We start from the raw sequence: 19,446 nt of genomic DNA on the forward strand, positions 1-19,446 counted from the left end.
TAAGAAGAGCTAAGAGTTTGGCATTTTCTCCATGAGTTGATTATCTGGATTGGTGAAGAACAAGAATGAAAAGATTTGATGTAGACAAACCTTTAAAAATCAGGGTTTTCCTAAACTTCTTCCAGTGTATCCAAATTTTGTTTGCCTTCCTGTCTGTGCTCGTCCAGACAGTGATTAGATTCCCTTACTACCCTACCTAAAACCATCTAATAGCCCCAGCACACTCAGGGAATCTGAATTTAGCAATAGCAATGACTCACTAGACTAACTATTGAAAATTTAGCAGTAGGTACGGGCAGAGAGCCTTAGTCCAGTGGGAAGGATGACAGAGATAAGAGGTTCTTGTGTGATACTAACAAAAATTGGGTACTGATACAAGGTTTGGCAAAGACTGGGTCATACTTCTATATTTTCCCCAAAGCTCATGCTTAATGTGCCCACTTCAACTCTGCTTGTGTAAATGGCTAAACCTCCATTGATGTGAGTGAAAGAGTGAAGTTGTGCCGATTTAAGTTTCCTGAAGCTCTGGTCCTATATGTTTACACACATGTACACACACACATCCCAGGACTGGTGGAGGTTTTAAAAAATAACTTAATTTTGTGATCTCTTATTAAATGCTGGATATGGACTTTGGAAGGAATTTGGTCACCTTTGTTCTTGACTGTGCCACCTTGCTACAGCCATACTTGCAATTGTTAATTAACTTGCAATGCCAGATAGCTACCATTAAGTTGGGAATCAATTCGGGGTGGGAAAATCTGCAGTGGGGATTGTTGTGATCTAGGTAGCCAAGGAAATCAATACCCTTCTGCTGTGGAGATGAGTGACTCTGGGAAACGTGGAGGACATAGGGGTGGCTGCTGCACTGTGGTGGGGCGATAGAGCACATATTCCCACTTTGGCACCTGACCACCTTGCCAAGGAGTACATAAACTGCAAGAGATACCTTTCAATGGTGCCACAGGGGCTGGTGGATGATCAGGGCTGTTTCACCAACATCAACATAGGGTGGTTGAGAAAGATGCATGACATACACATCTTTAGGAATTCCTGTCTCTTCAGTGAGCTGGAACTTTTTTCCAAGCCCAGAAAATTACCATCGGAAACACTGAAATGCCAATAGTGATCCTTGGTGGCCCAGCCTACCTATTACGCATGGCTTCATGAGCCACAGGAGCGAACACCCTAGACCGCAGTAAGGAGAATTTCAAGTACAGGCTGAGCAAATGCAGAATGGGGGTGGAATGTGCTTATGGGCATTTAAAGGGAAAGTTTAGCAATGTACTGACTATTTTAGACCTCAGTGAATGAAACATTCCCATTGTGGTGACAGTCTGTGTGTTCTCCCATTGTGGAGTGACTGGCCCTGCTTTGGGCAGGGAGCTGGTCTCTTCCAGCCCTAGGATTCTGTGCTCCATAATATTTGTGAGAGTAAGTTATATGGCAGGGAGGGGGACGAGGTCACAGTGCTTAGCCAGGGATTTTGAGTAGCCAGATATCAGGGTAATAAGGAGAGCAAAGCAAAAGGCTTTGAAAGACAGTTTTACGAACGACCAGTTGCAAAAGTCATGCATGTTTCTCTTAAAGAGGTCCTCCTGCATTCAGTGTGCTTGCCTGTAACACCCCAACACACTTCAACATAAGCAATAAAAAGGCTGTTGTTCAGAAATCATGTGGGGATTTTTTATATAGGGAACACAGCAGGGACAGAAAAGGAGTCCAGGACAGGAGCTTGGGAGGGAGGCATAGAATCACAATTTTGAGAAGGACCACCTTTTGTTTCAGGATACATCCATGAAGGTTGAATACAAAGTTGACCTTGATTTTTCCTGATCCCCCACATTCTAAGGCACCTAGGAGAGGAGGCTATGGAACTTGGTGAGGAGGGAATGTTGGTCTTCAAAGGCTGGAGGAGATACCTGTGCATATAGGTGTCCTGGAAAGCCACCCTGTGGCCCATCACATCCGCCAGAGATGACAAGACTCTCTCCTGGTTCCTCACTTCCAGTCACTGCATGCTCTCCTAAGTGCTCCCTATCCAAGTGGGCAGATTGCATTTGCCCCTTGAACATGTCATCCCTAGTCTGTTTTTGCCTGTGGTTTGTGCCAGCTGGACAGCTAACAAGGTCAGGGGAGTGTGCAGCAGGCTCGCTGTAATGAGAAGTGAAGAGCAGACTTTATAAGAGATACATTATAGAGCATAAAACCTAATCTGTTTGAATAAAATGAAGGTCTATCTAGAGGCAATGGGGATTATGTACAAGGCCACAATTACATTTTTAAATGGTCACTATACAGCAGGTTTGCCTCCGTGCTCTTAGGGGAGCAGCTTGATTTGGTGGCAGTCAGGCATGGCAAAGGACAGGCTGCGACATGAGCCTGCAGCAGGGAGGTGGTCTGGGCATGGTGGCAGAGCAGGGCAAGGGCTCATGCAACGCTCATGTGCACAACACCCCTCATTCTCTCGGAGAGTGCAACTTTCTCTTCCTGCAGGAGCGGGCAGCCAGATAAAAAAAAGAGATTGGAATATTGCTAGAGTTAATAAACCAGACTGAGCTAGGAAGTCTCAACAAGGAAGTCTCTTGCTTTTTCTGAAGAGGACTTATTTCTTGTCCTTATAATGTACTGTAGTCTTCCCGGTTACTAATGTAATTGCCTAAGCATCTGAACAGTTTAAATAATGTCCCAGCTGATATTGTCATGTAAGGAATCAAACTGTGTAATCCTTTATATAACTTGTCGTCTCTTTTTGTGGAAGTCACGGTTTCTTGAAACACAATACCAGCACTGATTAAAAAGTGGTTATTTCTTTAAATTTCTTTAAACAACATATTTTTGTGTCTGCATTTTTTTGTCAAGATTGATAGCTTGTGACTGGATTACCAGTTACTATCAACATAAAATGTGGTAATAGATGAGGGACAGAGGGTTTTCAAAGGAGTTACTAAAACTAGATAGATGTCTAGTCTAAAGAACTATCTATTTTTAGGACTTACTAAAACTGTCTAGTTTTAGGAGTTACTAGTCTAGATAACTGTCCAGTTTTCAGAGTTACTAAAACTAGATAACTGTCCAATTAGATAACTTCCATCTGTACTAACAGGAAGCCAGAGAGATAGTCTTTTTGTTATATATGCATGTGTGTATAAATTCCTATTAGAAAATGACAACAGGGTAGGACAAAGTTATCTAACCCCCATTTTCCTTTTCTAGCCACTGATTCAGAAATACTAATTGTATATGTGTCTAGGATTGGAAATAAACTACAGTACTGCTTGATCCAACTTCTGCCTACTAAGCAGACTTAGGATGCAAATGACAATCTGTGGGCCAAGGTGATTCAGGGCACTGAGGGTACCTCTGCGCAGCAAGGCTTAAGTTGAATTAAGCTATGCAACTTCAGCTACGTCGATTGCATAGCTAAAGTTGAAATAGTTTAATTCGCCCTTTGGCGCTGTCTACCCATCAGCAAGTCGAAGGAAAAACACTCTTCCTTCGATTTGCCTTACTCCTTGGTAAATGAGGGTTACCATGAGTCAGAGTAAGAAGTCCTCCAGCTTGATGTTGTTTTGAACTAAAGGCTTGTAGTGTAGAAGTGCAGTATGCTATTTGGGAATAACTTTTAATTCGTTGGCTTGTCTTTTACTGTTCTACTGTAGACATTATTTTGGAATAACTGACATTATGTTTCTTAGGGGACTTGCTTTTCTGTTGAGGTTTCCTAGGTGCTGTAGTAGCTATTAGCTTAAATAGCTCTTTGTCACCTATTGTTCATGACAGACTTCTGAATAATGTTACCATCTATATTTTTGTTAGTCTCTAAGGTTCTGCAAGACTATTTGTTGTTAGTTTTCTTGAGTTACAGACTAACACGGCTCCCTCTCTGAAGCTTGTTAATGATTATGGTGATGTGAAATGAAAAGTAAACCCATGCCTAATGTTACAACCAAAGACTGGCAGAGTCAGGCTGTAGCAGCAGGTTGGATATTCAGTTAAGGCTACAGAAGGATCTATTGTAGCTAAAATGAAATATTTGTGGCAGCTGGATCCTTCAGTTCAGTGTAGATGCGTCGTGCTGTGCTACAATGTAATCTGGCTGTAAAACCTTTCTTAGTGGTCTAGGAAAGGTAATGGCCCTGGTCTGAGGGCATAACTGGGAAAAGGGGGTGTCCTGGGAAGAAAGGGAGTTTGCCTAGGACCCCATATGCTATAGCTTCTGAAGCCAGAAGGAGTAATTGTAATAATCTAGTCTGACCTCTCCATAACACAGGACCCAGAACTCCCCTGTGCTGATCTTCAACTCTGCTTTTGGTCCCTTGTGGTTTTGAAGACTCACATAAAATAGAGTGACAAGGAGTCCTGTGGCACCTTATAGACCAACAGGTTTATCGGAGCATAAGCTTTTGTGGGCAAAGACCCACTTCGTCAGATGCATGTAGTGGAAATTGAAGAGGCAGGTATAAATATACAGGCATAAGAAAAGCAAGTTTCTTCATGATGTTGATGGATTTCCACTCCATACTAACAGATTCAGACTAACACAGCTACCCCTCTGATAAAAAATAGAGTAGCTCCTACTCTAATAGCACAATGAGACCCTCTTGTGCACAACAGCATCAGGACTGAGGGAGTTTTGAGAGCAAAAAACAGTCACAGAAGTCCTGTTAGTTGTACCCTGTCTTTATATTCAACATGTATTTGTGTAATAGAGGCAAGATCTTGAAGACCTGTCTGACCACGTGTCTGCTTACGATGCTGGGAGATATGTATGGGTAATTTGTATAAACAATCTTCTATTTGGATCTTTTGTTTCCTTAGATTTTTAAGATGTTTTCTATCTGATTGAATACATGAACATACATATAGGCATTTGATATACAGTAATTCCTCATTTAACACGGTAGATACATTTCAGAATATGATCGTGCTAAGTGAAAACGTGTTATGTGGAGTCAATTTTCCCATTGAAAATAATGGAAAAAGTGGGGGTTGCGTTTCAAGCGCACGTGCACTTGCAGCTCCAGCCTGCACTTGTTAGCAGCTGGGACCAGGACATAAGGTTGGGGGAGAAAGGGGACTGGGTAATAGCAGGGAGGGGAGGTGTTTGGCTCTGGAGAAGGGAAGGGAAGGACGGGAGGGGGCTTGCAGCCGGCGGCTGCGTTTCTCCAGCTGGCCTGTCACCGGCAGCTGCGCGGGGCTTCCTCTGCCTCCTTACAAAGTGGTGGAGATTTGCCACTCGCTGTGCAGTTCCCTGGTGACCTCCTCTGGCCAGATGCCTTCCATTCGGCCAGAAGGGGTAACCGGGGAACGGCGCTGCGAGCGGCAAACCTTTGCCGCTTTACAGGGAGGCAGGGGAAGCCTCGTGCAGCTGCCAGTCACCGGCCGGCCCTAGGGGAAATTGTGTTATAGCAGGGACGGGGTCGTGTTGTTTGAAAACTGTTCCCTAAAAAAAAAAAAATTGTGCTAAGTGAGGAATTACTGTATTTCCTTGAAGAAATGGAGTGCTTATGTAACCCGCACACCTAGTGTGGTTACTGAGCAATGCAAGTGGTACCTAGACCACAGCAACAGTTAAGATCAAGAAACCTCTACAGCATGGGCTGGTAGCCAGCTGGCTTTTAGCTCAGAGGGTAGATGCTCTTCTACTCAGCTCCAGAGGTCCCAGGTTCAAATCCGCCTGGTAGCAATTAAACTCAGTGGTGGATTTAGGGCAGGGTGAGCAGGGCAACTGCCCCAAGCCTTGCGCTTCCCGAGGCACTGTGCATGCGCCATGGCACATACGCCGTGTCAAAGGAGGGGCCCCATGAAATTTCGCTGCCCGGGGCCCCGCGGTGCTGCCCTGGGCCCCGTGGCACTCTCATCCGCCCCCTGATTATACTATGTTATACAAGGAAACCTTATGATATGCTAGTCTACGGAATTGCAAATACATGGCTTTTAGTAGGGTTTAATAAGCACACTGCAAAGGGTTTCCAGTAGTAATCATTTCACAAAGACACTGTGACCTGGTAAGGTAACTCTACATAGAGAATCAAGACTTTCCTGATCTCAGATAAGACACTAATTTTGATTACACAACTTTGGCTTCAGACCTCACTTTTATACGATTACTGAACAGTTTATCATTGTAATTGTACATCCTGAAAGCTGCATATCTTTGAGGAGAGCATGGGTTACATCCAGAGGAATGTTTGCAAAATGCTCAGTTTTATGAATGACTGCCTGAGTAGAGCAGTTTTGCTTTATCTTTACACTTCAAACATTTGCCCCTAATAACTGTCTATTTCTTCTGAGAGACAATGGGGAAAGGAATATCTTTTATTGCGCCAACTTTTGTTGTTAAAAGAGAGAAGCTTTCAAGCTTATGCGGAACTCCTCGTCTAGGAAAGGTCCTGAGAGTGTCATAATTAAATAGAAAGTAGAAAAAATGTAAAAAGCAAGAAATAGTCTTGCAGCACCTTGCATGGTACCATCTACATGCTTTGTTAGTCTCTAAGGTGCTGCAAGACTATTTGTTGTTTTTTAAGTTTTTTTTTCCAGTTACAGACCAGGTCAGCTACCCCTCTTCCTATAAAGTAGGAAGATTGTTAGGCTTAAGGAGTTGTCACAAGTTGCAAGACACCAAGCAAGGCAAAATGAGCAGTTAACACTTATGCAATTGTAAGTCAAAGGAGAGTCAGCAGATTATAGATTATTGTAATGAGCCATAAATCCAGTCTTTGTTGGGTCCATGATTTTAAGTGTCTTGCAAAATTATGAAATTAATCTCTCAGGTGTTCAGTGTTCAGGTTTTTTGACTACTAAGAGTTCAAACAAGAGTGATCATTTTGTGAAAAGTTTGCATCCAGAGGTGTTTGGGTGTCATTGTCTTCTATCACTTTTCTGTGTGAGAGCATGGTGATGGTTTTGTGGGCTTGTTTCACCCACATAGTTGGTTTTGGGGCAGTTAGTATATTGGATCAGACACATCACATATTGTAGTAGGCATGTGTAGGACATATGGATTTTTGAAAGGTGTGTTATGAGAGACCATTGTAGCAGTGGAGATATTTCCACATGTTTTTCATCTATTGTTATGGCAGGATTTGTTCTGCTTTTAGTTGGTATGTCCTGGTCTGTAGGAAGCTGGCTTCTGATAATGGGCTTGGAGGGGGCCTGTAATGAGGTTTACTAGTTAATTCGAATTAGGGGCTTTAAATCGGAATTCTGTTTAACTGCCGTGTATAGATACGGGCAGTTACGTCGGGCTAGTCAATTTCTAAAATGGCGACCAGCCGGGAACATGCAAATCAAGCGCAGGATATTTAAATCCCAGGCTTGATTTGCAATTCTGGTCGCCTTCATTAGCCTTCTTAGATCAATCTAGGGGGCTAGTGTAGACGTACCCTGAGAGCCAGTTCCAACCTGCCAATCTTTTGTGGACAAAACTTAAACAGCAAATAGTCCTGCAGCACCTTAGAGACTAACAAAAAATGTAGATGGTGTCATGAGCTTTGGTGGGAACAACCCACTTTTTCAGATGAATGGAGTTAAGGAGTCCAGGGTGCAAATAAACAGCAGAGGGTAAGGTGAGAGGGGAAGGGAAGGAAAAAGTGTTGTCAATTAGAGTGTCCATGCTAAATGAGGCTAATATAATGGGCTCTAAGTATTCTAAGTACCCGGTACTTAGCTTTTTATGTCATTAGAATGTGGAAACTAGTGCCCATCCAGGTCAGGTCTTTGTTTAAACCTCTGTTTGAGCAGTCAAATGTAAATGAAACCCAGTTCTGCAGTTTCTCTCCCCAGGGGACTTTTGAAATTGCTTTGAAATAATACAGACACTGTTAGATCCATTAGTGAGTGTCTGGGCAAGCTGAAATGTTCCCCAATGGGCTTCTGTGTGTTACCATTTTGAATATGTGATTTGTATCCATTAATCCTTTGTCGTAGAGTCCTTCCAGTTTGGCCAATACCATGGCAGAGGGGCATTGCTGGCACTTGATAGCATAGATCACCTTGGTGGATGTGCAGTTATGTGAGCCTTTGATGTGGTGGCTCATGTGGTTAGGTCCTGTGATGACGTTGCTTGTATAGTTGTGTGGACAGAGTTGGTACCAGAGCTGATTTCAGGGGTGGGTTCCTGGATGAGTATGATGGAGGTGTGCTGTGTGGTTGCTGAACAGAATTTGTTTGGGGTAAAAGTTCAAGACATTAGTCTGAGTGATCTGGCTGTAGATAACAGAGATTTCTTGGTGTTTTTGGAGTGGTTTGAAGCCTCCACTCTGCATTAGGGGCTGGGCTGGTAGAACAGATCTCGCCACAGGGTTCCAGTCACATTAGGGTGGCAGCCAGAAGCCCTACTTCCCACCCCTATGTCTTCTAGAACCAGCAGCACTGGCCAATTGCCCCAACCCATAGGGCCTGGAGTAGTTGCCCCAATTTTCCCTATCCAAGGGATGGCTCTACATGATGGTAATTGTGGTGATCTGTGGATTTCCCATACATAGTTGTTTGTGGGGTTCTATTGTTGAAGCTGATTGTGGTGGCTAGAGTGTTGATATTGGTGTGGGAGTGTTATAGAAAGTGTTTGATGGATGAGTGGTGATGGAAGTCTCTGAAGATGTTTGTCATTTTTCCACGGGATGATAATATCATTGATGTATCTCAAGTAAATCATTGGCTTCATGGTGATTTATCCAGAAATTCTTCCTTGAAACCTGTGTCGAAGTTGGCATATTGTAGAGGCATCATAATACTCATAGCTGTTTCCAGGGTTTGGACAAAGTGTTGTTGACTGTAGAATTGCTGTGGATGAAAATGAAATGGATGAATTTGGTGATGCGTGAGGTGGATATCTGAATGTTGTCCATGTCTTGTAGATGTTTGAGCCCGGTAGTGATGCCACAGTGGTGAAGGATGTTGGTGTGTAGACTGGTGGCATACATAGTAACAAGATTAACAAACTCCCTCAGAACACCAATGCTGCAGAGTTTCTGGAGGAAGTCCAGATGTGTCCTGAAGGAATCATAGAGCTGGAAGAGACCTCAGGAGGTCATCAAGTCCAGCCCCTTGTCCAAGGCAGGACCAATCCCAACTGGCCCTTTGTGTGGTTTGTGGATTGTTTCTGTGAATCAACACTGCAAATACCTGTTTCCTTTTTGGTAGTTACATAAGAAACACAGTTGTGGGATTTTAAAAAAAAAAATCAGGGGTCTTTCCAGTTTCAATAGTCACAGCAAGTAAATGTAATAAGGGGATTTTTCTGGAAAGTGCTGCTTCCTGTATTTGTACTAAAATTAGTAGAATGCACTGGCTTTTGGTAACTGTATTTAAGAACATAAGAACGGCCTAACTGGGTCACACCAAAGGTCCATCTAGCCCAGTATCCTGTCTGCCAACAGTAGCCAATACCAGATGCCCCAGAGGGAGGGCTCACAACAGGTAATCCTCACATGATCCTTCCCAGTCACCCACCTCCAGAGAAACAGGCTAGGGATACCATTCCTATCCTTCCTGGCTAATAGCCATTGATGGACCTAACCTCCATGGGTTTGTATTTGTTGGTGAAGTGATTTGCTCACCTGTGATACCAAGTAATTAATAACTTTGCGGGACAGTCTTGTCTTCAGCAGGACAGAGTCTGCAACATCCAATCATCTTGTTCAAGTTCTATACCCTGGCCTAAAGAGATCCTTTGTGTCACTAAAACAAATGGCTTCACTGTTTGAATAGCTTCTCCTGAAGCAGAGAGAGTCAAGGAAGCCATATCAGTGCAGGCACCTCATTGTACAGCTGAGGACAGGGAATTGTGAAAGAGAAAAGTCAACATTATACTGTGTGTGGCCTTGTCCTTTATGACCAGGCAAAGTCCAACTGATCAGCCGCTGACAGCAAAATTATGAGGAGTTAAACCCATTACCAAAGCATGAGCTAGTAAGGAATCTGTGAGAGCCTACAGAACAAGAACCCCTAGGTGACAAGTTGGAAGGCAACATGGGCTTCAAAGAGTTGGGGAAAAGTCAGGGTATAGACTATTTGCACATCTGTTGAGAAAGAGGGTGCAATTAGATCTCTAAGTACAGCAAAGCCTATATATATGTATATGTAAAATATAAATTCAATCGCAGGTATATTTTGACACCATCTCCCTTGGCCTGAACAAAGACTTGAACTGGTTAACATATTATAACACCAGCTTTCCTTACATTCAACACCCTATTGACATCAAAAGCTAAGTATGGGACACTTCCAGCCCATGCAATTAGCCTAATTAACCCTGGAACTACAGGTAATTGACAGGTACTTTTTTCAGTCTCCTAAAATCTCTCCTGATTTCCATGATTTTTCAAAGATAGCTAAAGGCTTATATGTCTCCTCTATCAGCTTCTTCAGTATTCTAGGATGCATTTCATCAGGCCCTGGTGATTTGTGGACATATAACTTTTCTAAGAAATTATAAACTTATTCTTTTTTAATTTTCACTTCTAAACCTACCCCATTTCCACTAGCGTTCACTATGTTAGGCATACTGTCACTATCCAACTTCTTGACAAAAACCAAAACTAAGAAGTCATTAATATCTCTGCCATTTTCAGGTTTCCTGTTATTGTTTTTCCCTCTTCCCTGAGCAATGGGCTTACCCTGCCCTTGGTTTTCCTCTTGCTTCTAATATACATTTAGAATGTTGTCTTGTTACCTATTATGTCTCTAGCTAGATTTAGCTCTTTTTGTGCCTTTGCCTTTCTAATCTTGCCCCTGAATACTGTGTTGTTTACTTATATTCATCCCTGGTAATTTGACCTCATTTCCACTTTTTAAATGACTTCTTTTTGATATTTAGATCATAACAGATTTCCTCTTATAATAACTCCTGCTTTCCTTGGGGAATAAGCTTATTTTGAAATGGCTATTTCAGGAATTATTATTTTGAATTTAGCTCTTTCGAAATAATTTCCAAGTGTAGACATGCCCCAAGGTGCCACAGGACTACTCATTGTTTTTAAAGTTACAGATGAATCTGGCTACCCCTCTGAGACTGTAATGGAATTGTGACTCCACAGGGAGTCACAATTATGCAGGGATGAGAATAAGCTATTAGGTTACTGGGTAGATTAGTGAAGAATTATTCCCCCACAACCACCTGAGCTATTGTTCATTCTGTAGCTCAGGAATCGGCAACCTTTCAGAAGGGGTGTGCCAAGATCTAACTTTCCCCATCCCCCTCGGTGCAAGCCCTGCCCCCTCCCATCCTGCCCCTGCATCCTCCCCATTCCTGCCCCTGTATCACTGTGTCCCCCAGTGCACACACCAGCAGGGCAGTAGTGCTGGGACTCGCAGCTCCCTGGGAGCAGCACTGGTATGAGGAGAGGTTGGGGGAGGCAGAATCACTTCTCTGCCCGGCCCTTTGTCTCAGGTTTGCCCCTCATGGGCAGGCTGCGGCTCCAGGACGAGGGCAGGCAGAGCCTGGAGCTGCCCGGGGCTGGCTCCAGCCCCTGCCGGGCTCACTGGGGTGCTGGGGAAGCATCTCCCCACCCGTGGGGAGCAGCTGTGGCTTAGCCTGGGTCCCAGCACCCCAGGGAAGTGGCAGCAGCATGTGACCAGCCTGTGGAGCAGCCCTAGCTGGAACAGGAGGCAGAGCCCGTAGAAGGGGGAGGGGATGTTAAACCCTTTGCATCCCTGGGGTGTGCAGTTCTCAGGAGCTGAGACCAGCGGAAGGTCTCTACTTGCTTGCTGAGCTGCATAGCCTCTACGCCATGCTGTGCATGCCACAAAAAAATCATCTCGCTTGCTACTTATGGCACGTATGCACAGGAGCGGCCCGTGAGCCTAGGCGAGCTAGGCAGTTGCCTAGGGCGCTGCTGCCCCGGGTGCCCTGTGATGATGTCATGGCCATTGACGGCTGTGTAGGCAGTAGTGACAATTGTGCTGCCCCACCTAGGGTGCCAGCTGCTGCAGCCAACCTCGGGCCGCTCCTGTGTATGCATACGTTGCTGACCCCTGCTCTAGTTCCTGGGGAGGGAGAGCAGGCTTGCTGGCTTTCCCTGCTCCACACACAGTCCTCAAGTGATGTCTGATGCATTTGCACATCTCTAATCTCTCTTGGTAAAGCACAGTCACCAAAAGGGGGCATGAGGTGTGAAGTTCTATTCTATTGATCATGTGCTTATTAAATAGTCTTAAAGACTAGCCAATTAGCCCGCCATAAGACGGGATTTTCAGGTCTCTCCTCCACGTCGGTCTTCTCTCCTGAGCCTTCAGTCTCTCGCTCTGTGTCTCTCTCTCCCTCTCCTCCTCCTACTGCCCCCCCTCGGCTCTCCTCCGCCTTCTACCTCCCTCTCCGTCTCTCTTTTTCTTCTCCCCCTCCTGCCTCTCACTCTCCCTTTCTCTTCTCCTCCTCCTCCTGCCTCTCACTCTCTCTCCGCTCTCCTCTGTCTCTGTCGGGGATGCACACTCATCCAGGCCCCGTCCCTTGGGCGTGTACGTCACCTCCCCGGCCCCCTTCGCCTCCCGCCATGGCGCTCAGCTGACTTCTCTGCTGCTCAGCCGGGCCGCCATGCGGGAGCAAGCAGTGCAAACGGCGCCTCTCTCTCTCTCTCCTCCTACTGCCTCGCCCTCTCTTTCTCTCAGCTCTCGTCCACCTCCTGCCTCTCCCTCCATCTCTCTCTCTTTCTCTTCTCCCCTTCCTGCCTCTCACTCTGTGTTTCTTTTCTCCTACTCCTGCTGCATCTCTCTCACTCTCTCTCTCTCGCTGTCCTCCACCTCCTCCATTCTCCTCTCTGTCTCCTCCGCATACTCTGTGTCTGCTCTGCTTTCCTCCTTTTGAATCCAGCGCGTGCTGCATGAGGAGTGTGGACCCCAAATGGCTGCTTGCGCCGCTTGCTCCCATGCGGCAATCTGGCTGAGCAGTACAGAAGTCAGCCAAGTGCCACGGCGGGAGGCAACAGCACCGCCCAGAGGCAACAGCCAGCATTTCAGTGTTACAGAGTCACAGACATTGGGCTACTATATATGTGATAATCAGATATGAAAAAATATTTTAAATATTCTTCTGACTCAGTCAGGTCCTGGGAAAGTAAAGGGCACACTGTGATGGTGGGATGAATATTGCCAGCAGTGCACAAAAATATTCTGTGCCTTATATGGAATAGCTGATGCACAGTATTCACCTCAGGTGCAGAACCTATTAGGGAAAAGGGTGGCCATGGCATAGTCACACAATAGTGCACATAAATGGGTGAACACACTAAATGTGAAGGTAAAGAGAGGGAAAAATTTTTTTGGGGGGAGGGGAGTGCTGAGCACCCACTCGTGCCGGGTTCCTGCACTCTGCCTCTCTTCCCCCTGTGCCTCTTGCCTGCTGGTGACCCCATTGATCCAACTCCTTCCCTGTTCTCCTTGCACTTCCAGAAGCGCCAGGAGGGAGGGGAAGGAGAGGAGACTGGACATATTCAGGCAAGGAAGTAGGGAAGGGGTGTAATGGAGGTGGGGCAGGGCTTGGGGGAAGCAGTGGGTGGGGCCTTGGGTGCATGTGTGAGTCAAGCATCCTCCTTCCCTGGCTAGAGAGGAGGTTGGCACAACATGCATTCACATGGCATATGAAAGGAAGTGTGGAAGCCCAGGTTGCCTACATCAGCTGGAAATTTATTCTAAAAGTGCCAACTAGCTGGAGAAATGTGCCAGAAGGTACACACAGGCAGGGCAGGATTATCTATGTAGCTAGATAGGAGGAGAGACTGTAAATTGATACAGTCCACAGTGTGTTTTATTTTAGATAAGAAAAGGTAAAGAGCAATTAATCACCTTACAGAATATCTGATAAATGGTGTAAGTACTTCCGTATATAATGAGGCCAAGGTTTTCAGTCCTGGGTGTTTAAAGATAGGCACATTACTCATTATTTTACGCACCTGAAAGTGACTTGCACATATTACAATGGGACTGCTATGGTAGTAATGTGAAGCATGTGCCTGAGGGTTTGCAGGATTGGTACCTGGGAGTGGGATTTTTGAAAGTGCCTAAATGAGTTAGGAGCAGAAATGTCATTGAAAGTCAATAGGGTGTGTGTTTCTAGCTCATTGAGGCCTTGTCTACAAATGAAATATTTGGGGAGACAACCTAAATTGTGAATTTAAGCCAGTGTATCTATATTGCCATAATTCCCCTGGGAGGGCACTTTTATTTGGGCATAAAAGCATCTCATTGGGGGACATATAGTATAACTTTCTCTCTCTAGCTATGTATAACTATATCTGGCAAAACTTCCTATGTAGAAAAGGCATTAAGTACTCCTGAAAATATTCCCTGACAGTTTTATGGGAAACCATCTTTATGCTCAGTTTATATTTAGGACTTTATGTAGCTTGTGGATATTCTTCAGGGTACTTCTGTCATTACCAACCTAATTAACTTGTGTCAAGGTAAATTCCATAAAGTTATAAATATTGCAAGAAAAAGCAGTCAGAGATATTTGGCAGGCTACTTTGAATAATTTAATTTTTAGAATTATAGCCCACTATAGAATTAAATTCATATGAAAAATGTAAAGACCATTTTAAGAGGGCATTGCTATGGTTCCAGTACAGAACATGCAGGGAAAAAATAAAACCAATTCTGTTTCTGTGTCTGTGCGACATATTGAGTCTATGAATTAGATTCCTATTCAGTAATTGTTGTAGAGGCCAACAGCAAAAATATATTAGATATTGAATCTGCAGTGGCATTCTTAATACACTTTTGTAAATTTGTAAATCAGATTGAACATTACTGCATAATTCTACTGCGGAAAAAATGAACTAAATGAACAAGATGTTCACATCACAGATGTTTTCACTCACTATTTCCATGTAGAGAAATAGTTGACTTGTGGCTTCATAACTCTCGTTTGAATGCATGTGGTCTGTTGAGTCTAACGGAGTCAGCAGAACAAATGACATCAGTCTGGGCCTACATTGGATCTTGTACTGAGAGTAGATTGATCAAGTGGTTGCTTACCCAATTACCTGATAAAACTCTAAGCAAGGGTTGCAGGATTTAGCCCATCTTAAAAATGTAAGAACGGTCATACTGGGTCAGACCAAAAGTCCATCTAGCCCAGTGGTCTCTGACAGAGGCCAATGCCAGGTACCTTAGACAGAATGAACAGAATAGCTAATTATCAAGTGATCCATTATCATCTCCTTTCCCAACTTCTGACAAACTCTAGCTAAGGCTACCATACCTGTCCATCCTGGCTAATAGTCATCAATGAACTTATCCTCCATTAATTTATCTCATTTGTTATTGAACCGTGTTATAGCCTGGGCCTTCACAACATCCTCTAGCAAAGAGTTCCAAAGATTGACTGACTGTGTTGTGTGATCAAATGCTTCCTTTTCTGTGTTTTATACATGCTGCTTATTAATTTGGCGCCCCCTAATTCTTGTGTTATGAAAAGGAGTAAAGAACACTTCCTTAACTACACCTGTCATGATTTTAAAGACATCTATTTTATTCTCCCTTAGTTGTCTCTTTTCCAAGCTGTGAAGTCCCAATTTTATTAATCTGTCCTCATATGGAAGCTGTTTCATACCCTGAATCAGTTTTGTTGCCCTTTTCTGAACCTTTTCCAACTCCAATATACCTTTTTTTAGATGAACAACCACATTTGCATGCAGTATTCAAAATGAGGGCACAGCATGAATTTATATAGAGATAATATGATATTTCTGTCTTATTATCTATCCCTTTTTAAATTATTTTTGTTTGCTTTTTTGGACTGCTGCTGCATATTAAATGTTTTCAGATACTTTCTTGAGTGGAAACAGCTAATTTAGACCTCATAATTTTAAATGTAGTGTTGAGCTTGTTTTCAAGGTGTGCTACTTTAGATTTATCAATACTGGATTGCATCTGCCATTTCCCCCCCCCCCCCCACCCAGTTTTGAGAGATTCCTTTGTAAATCTTCACAGTCTGCTTTGGACTTAACTATCTTAAGTAATTTTGTGTCATCTGCAAATTTTGCCATCTTACTATTTATCCCTTTTTCCAGATCATTTATGAATATGTTGAATAGTGCTTGGTGTACAGACCCCTGGGGAACATCACTATTAACCTCTCTATATTCTGAAAACTGGCCATTTATTTCTATCCTTTCTTTCCTCTCTTTTAATTAGTTACCTATCCATGAGAGGACATTTCCTCTTATCCCCTGACAGTTTACTTTGCTTAAGAGCCTTTGATGAGGGAATTGCTGCCAATAGGAGAGAATGGGGGGAGAGGGGAAGTGGCAGAGGGGACAAAAGCAGCTGGCAGTGCAAAAGGATTTTATGGCTCCTGGCATTAGCCACTACTACTGTGGCAGTGGCTGGAGACTCAGGCCCTTTAAATCACCACTGGAGTGCCGCACAATGCTCTCTGGGCAGTGCTAAGGGCTAGCTGGGCTGGGCTGGGCAGGGCAGAGAGGGATGTGGCGCTGAGGGATGGCTGCCTGTAGCCCTGCCCCTTCTGTCAGAGGTCCAGCCCTTTCTGGGAGTTGAGAGAACAGCCCCTTCCCCGCACCTTGCCCAGGGGCCTAGCAAGTGTGTTGGCTTTCCTGGACGAAGGACCTTGTCAAAACCTTTCTGAAAATTTTGTTTGTTCTGTGTCTTTTATAAAACTGTTGCCAACAGCAAGTTTGGTTACCAGTTGACCTGTTGCTTTCTAGCTGCCGCTCCTTCTCTGTCACTGATGTAGTCTCTGAGGGTATGTCTACATTATGTTCCTCTTTCCATGTATGTCTACATTGTCTTTCCTCTTAATTCCTAAATCAGGGTACGTCTACTCTGCATCCCTAGTTCGGACTAGGGATGCAAATGGAGATGACTGAAGTAGTTAATGAAGCGGGGATTTAAATATCCCGCGCTTCATTAACATGATCTTGCCGGCATGCTAGTTCGAATCCCAGCTGATTCAAACCAGGAAGTGCGTGCCGGGACGCGTTAGTTCGGACCAAAGCCCTTAGTCCAAACTAATGTTACTCCTCATTTTTTTGAGGAGGAATGTTAGTTTGGACTAAGGGCGTTAGTCTGAACTAATACGTCCCGGCACGCACTTCCTGGTTTGAATCAGCTATGATTCGAATTAGCGTGCCAGCGAGATCATGTTAATGAAGCGTAGGATATTTAAATCCCCGCTTCATTAACTACTTCGGTCGTCTCCATTTGCATCCCTAGTCTGAACTAGGGATGCAGTGTAGATGTACCCTCATATTCCTAAATACCTACAAGAAAGCTGTCCAAAATGAGCACACAGTTAACCAAGAAAGAATCCTGTGGCATTTCAACACACAACTGAGGGATTTGATCTCAACATATGTGAGCAAGTGTAGAAAAAAGCAAAAACACAGTAATGTGGGTAGGGCTTTGTCATGGAATGTTCACACATTAGCAACTAAGTTAGGCTAGCCTATCATTGCAGTGAAGCCAGAAGGGAAGAAGAAGGGGGTAGCCATGTCCACCTCCCACAGCAAGGAAACTCAAGAAGGACATGTCACTGAAGCATAATACCTTCTGAAGTTCATACTAGGGCGGAATAGAGCCACAAAACCTCCAATAGAAATCTATGCCTATCAGGCCCACAATAATGACAGACCTAAAATGGAGGTTTTTCTCTAAATAAGTGACAGTCTACCATAACAAAGGGAAAATTTCCCTTTTAAAACTCCTGTCTCCTCAATACTTCTCCTTGGACTGGTTTTGCTCTATAACAAATAAAATGTGGATGTTCTTGCTGTATCCTGCTGTCCCACTTCCCTGGCTCTAATTCTTTTCATAAAGCTTTAACCTCACCTGCTTTTTGTGATTTAGAGCTCAGTTCAGCTATGCCATTTAACAAAGCAATGAGACTCAGCAACCTCTTTAAATGTCTTAGTGAATCTGGGCTTTAGGGTATGTCTACACTGCATTTCTCTTTCCAGAGAGGAATGCAAATGCAGAGGAACAAAATTGCGAATGAAGCACGGATTTGAATGTCCTGTGTTTCATTTGCATAATCGCGTCCGGATGCTATTTCGAAATACCCTATTTTGAAAAAAGAAATGCTGTCTAGACACGGTCATTTCGAAAGAAAACCCTTCTTTTAAAATTACCCTTAAACTTAATTTTATAAGAAGTAAGGTAATTTCAAACGAAGGGTTTTCTTTCGAAATAAGTGCGTCTAGACAGCGGAGGTTATTGCTTCAGAATGTCATTGAGGCTAATGATTTAGCCAGAGTCAAAGGAGGACTGAATGTTTTTATGAGTAACAATATCCAGACTTACAGTAGTTTATATTTCAAAAATATTCTTTGGAAGAGAGAGAAACTCTCAGATTTAGTGCTTTACTCCTCTTCAACTATTTGGAGATTACAATGAGACCTTCATAGGGATGAATGATCCCACATCTGCCCACTGCAATGTTCTCACATCATCTTCTGAAGCACCTGAGAATGCTTAGTGTTAGACATGGGGTTCTGGTCTAGATGGACCATGGATATGATCCAGTATGACACTTTTTGTGATCCTAGAAATATTTCTAAACCCACTGCCTTTAAAAACTTCATTCACTCCAATGAATATATACCTTATTCTAATAGCATGTCTGACAACAGGGGCCAATGCTGCATTTTGGCTTGGGTTTTGCTACGTAATAAAATAACTAACGTAAAATGCACTGATCTTCTCCTTCCATCCATGCACATTAAGTTAGTTAGGCATTAGAAGGCTGGTAGGAAAGGGATCCCTTACTCTGGCTACATTATCATAGGATTATTCATATTTATTTGAAGCAAGTTTCCAACAAATGGAAGAGCCCAGGGTCCTGAAGGAGAAGTCCATGGGGTGTTCAGACAACCAAAGATGTATTAAGAGTAAGAGAAATGTGCAGCAGATGGAAGCTTCCATGGTGATCAGTCAGGGGAAGCTTAGATTTAATTTCAGATGCTATGCAATGAGGAGTGGATGTGCTTATGCAATATTGTGCTTCCTGCTGTACTGTAAAAAGATGAACTTTACACAGGAGAATTCAACTTTGCAATCAATCTTTTTCCAATCCATTTTGTGTGAGATGGGGGGGGGGTGAATCATTGTAACTTCCTGCCACTGTGTGACCAGGGAAGGGAGCCTTCTGTTGCTAAATTAGAATTGGTTAGGCTAGCTGAAAGTATAAAGCTTGTTCACAGTTGTACCAACTGACATACCCTTGGGATATGCCTGTACCAGTAAAGTTATGTTGGCATTACTCTATGGGCTAGCCCCTCAGCTTACATCAATGGAAGAAATGCTCTGCCACCCAGTTAGATTTTGTGCAATTAGAAAGTTGGCAATCCTATTGGACCCTAATAGTATCCCCTTTCTTCTGCTTGCTCAGGCATGTGCTTTTTGATATTTGCATTTCCGTGGCTAAAATTCAGATAGGCATGTATGGACTCCTATCCCCAGAGGGCAATGAAGTCAAGGATGTAAGCCTGA

The sequence above is a fragment of the Pelodiscus sinensis genome, chromosome 12, assembly GCF_052426305.1.
Source record: "Pelodiscus sinensis isolate ZL-2025 chromosome 12, ASM5242630v1, whole genome shotgun sequence".
Classification (NCBI taxonomy): domain Eukaryota; kingdom Metazoa; phylum Chordata; order Testudines; family Trionychidae; genus Pelodiscus; species Pelodiscus sinensis.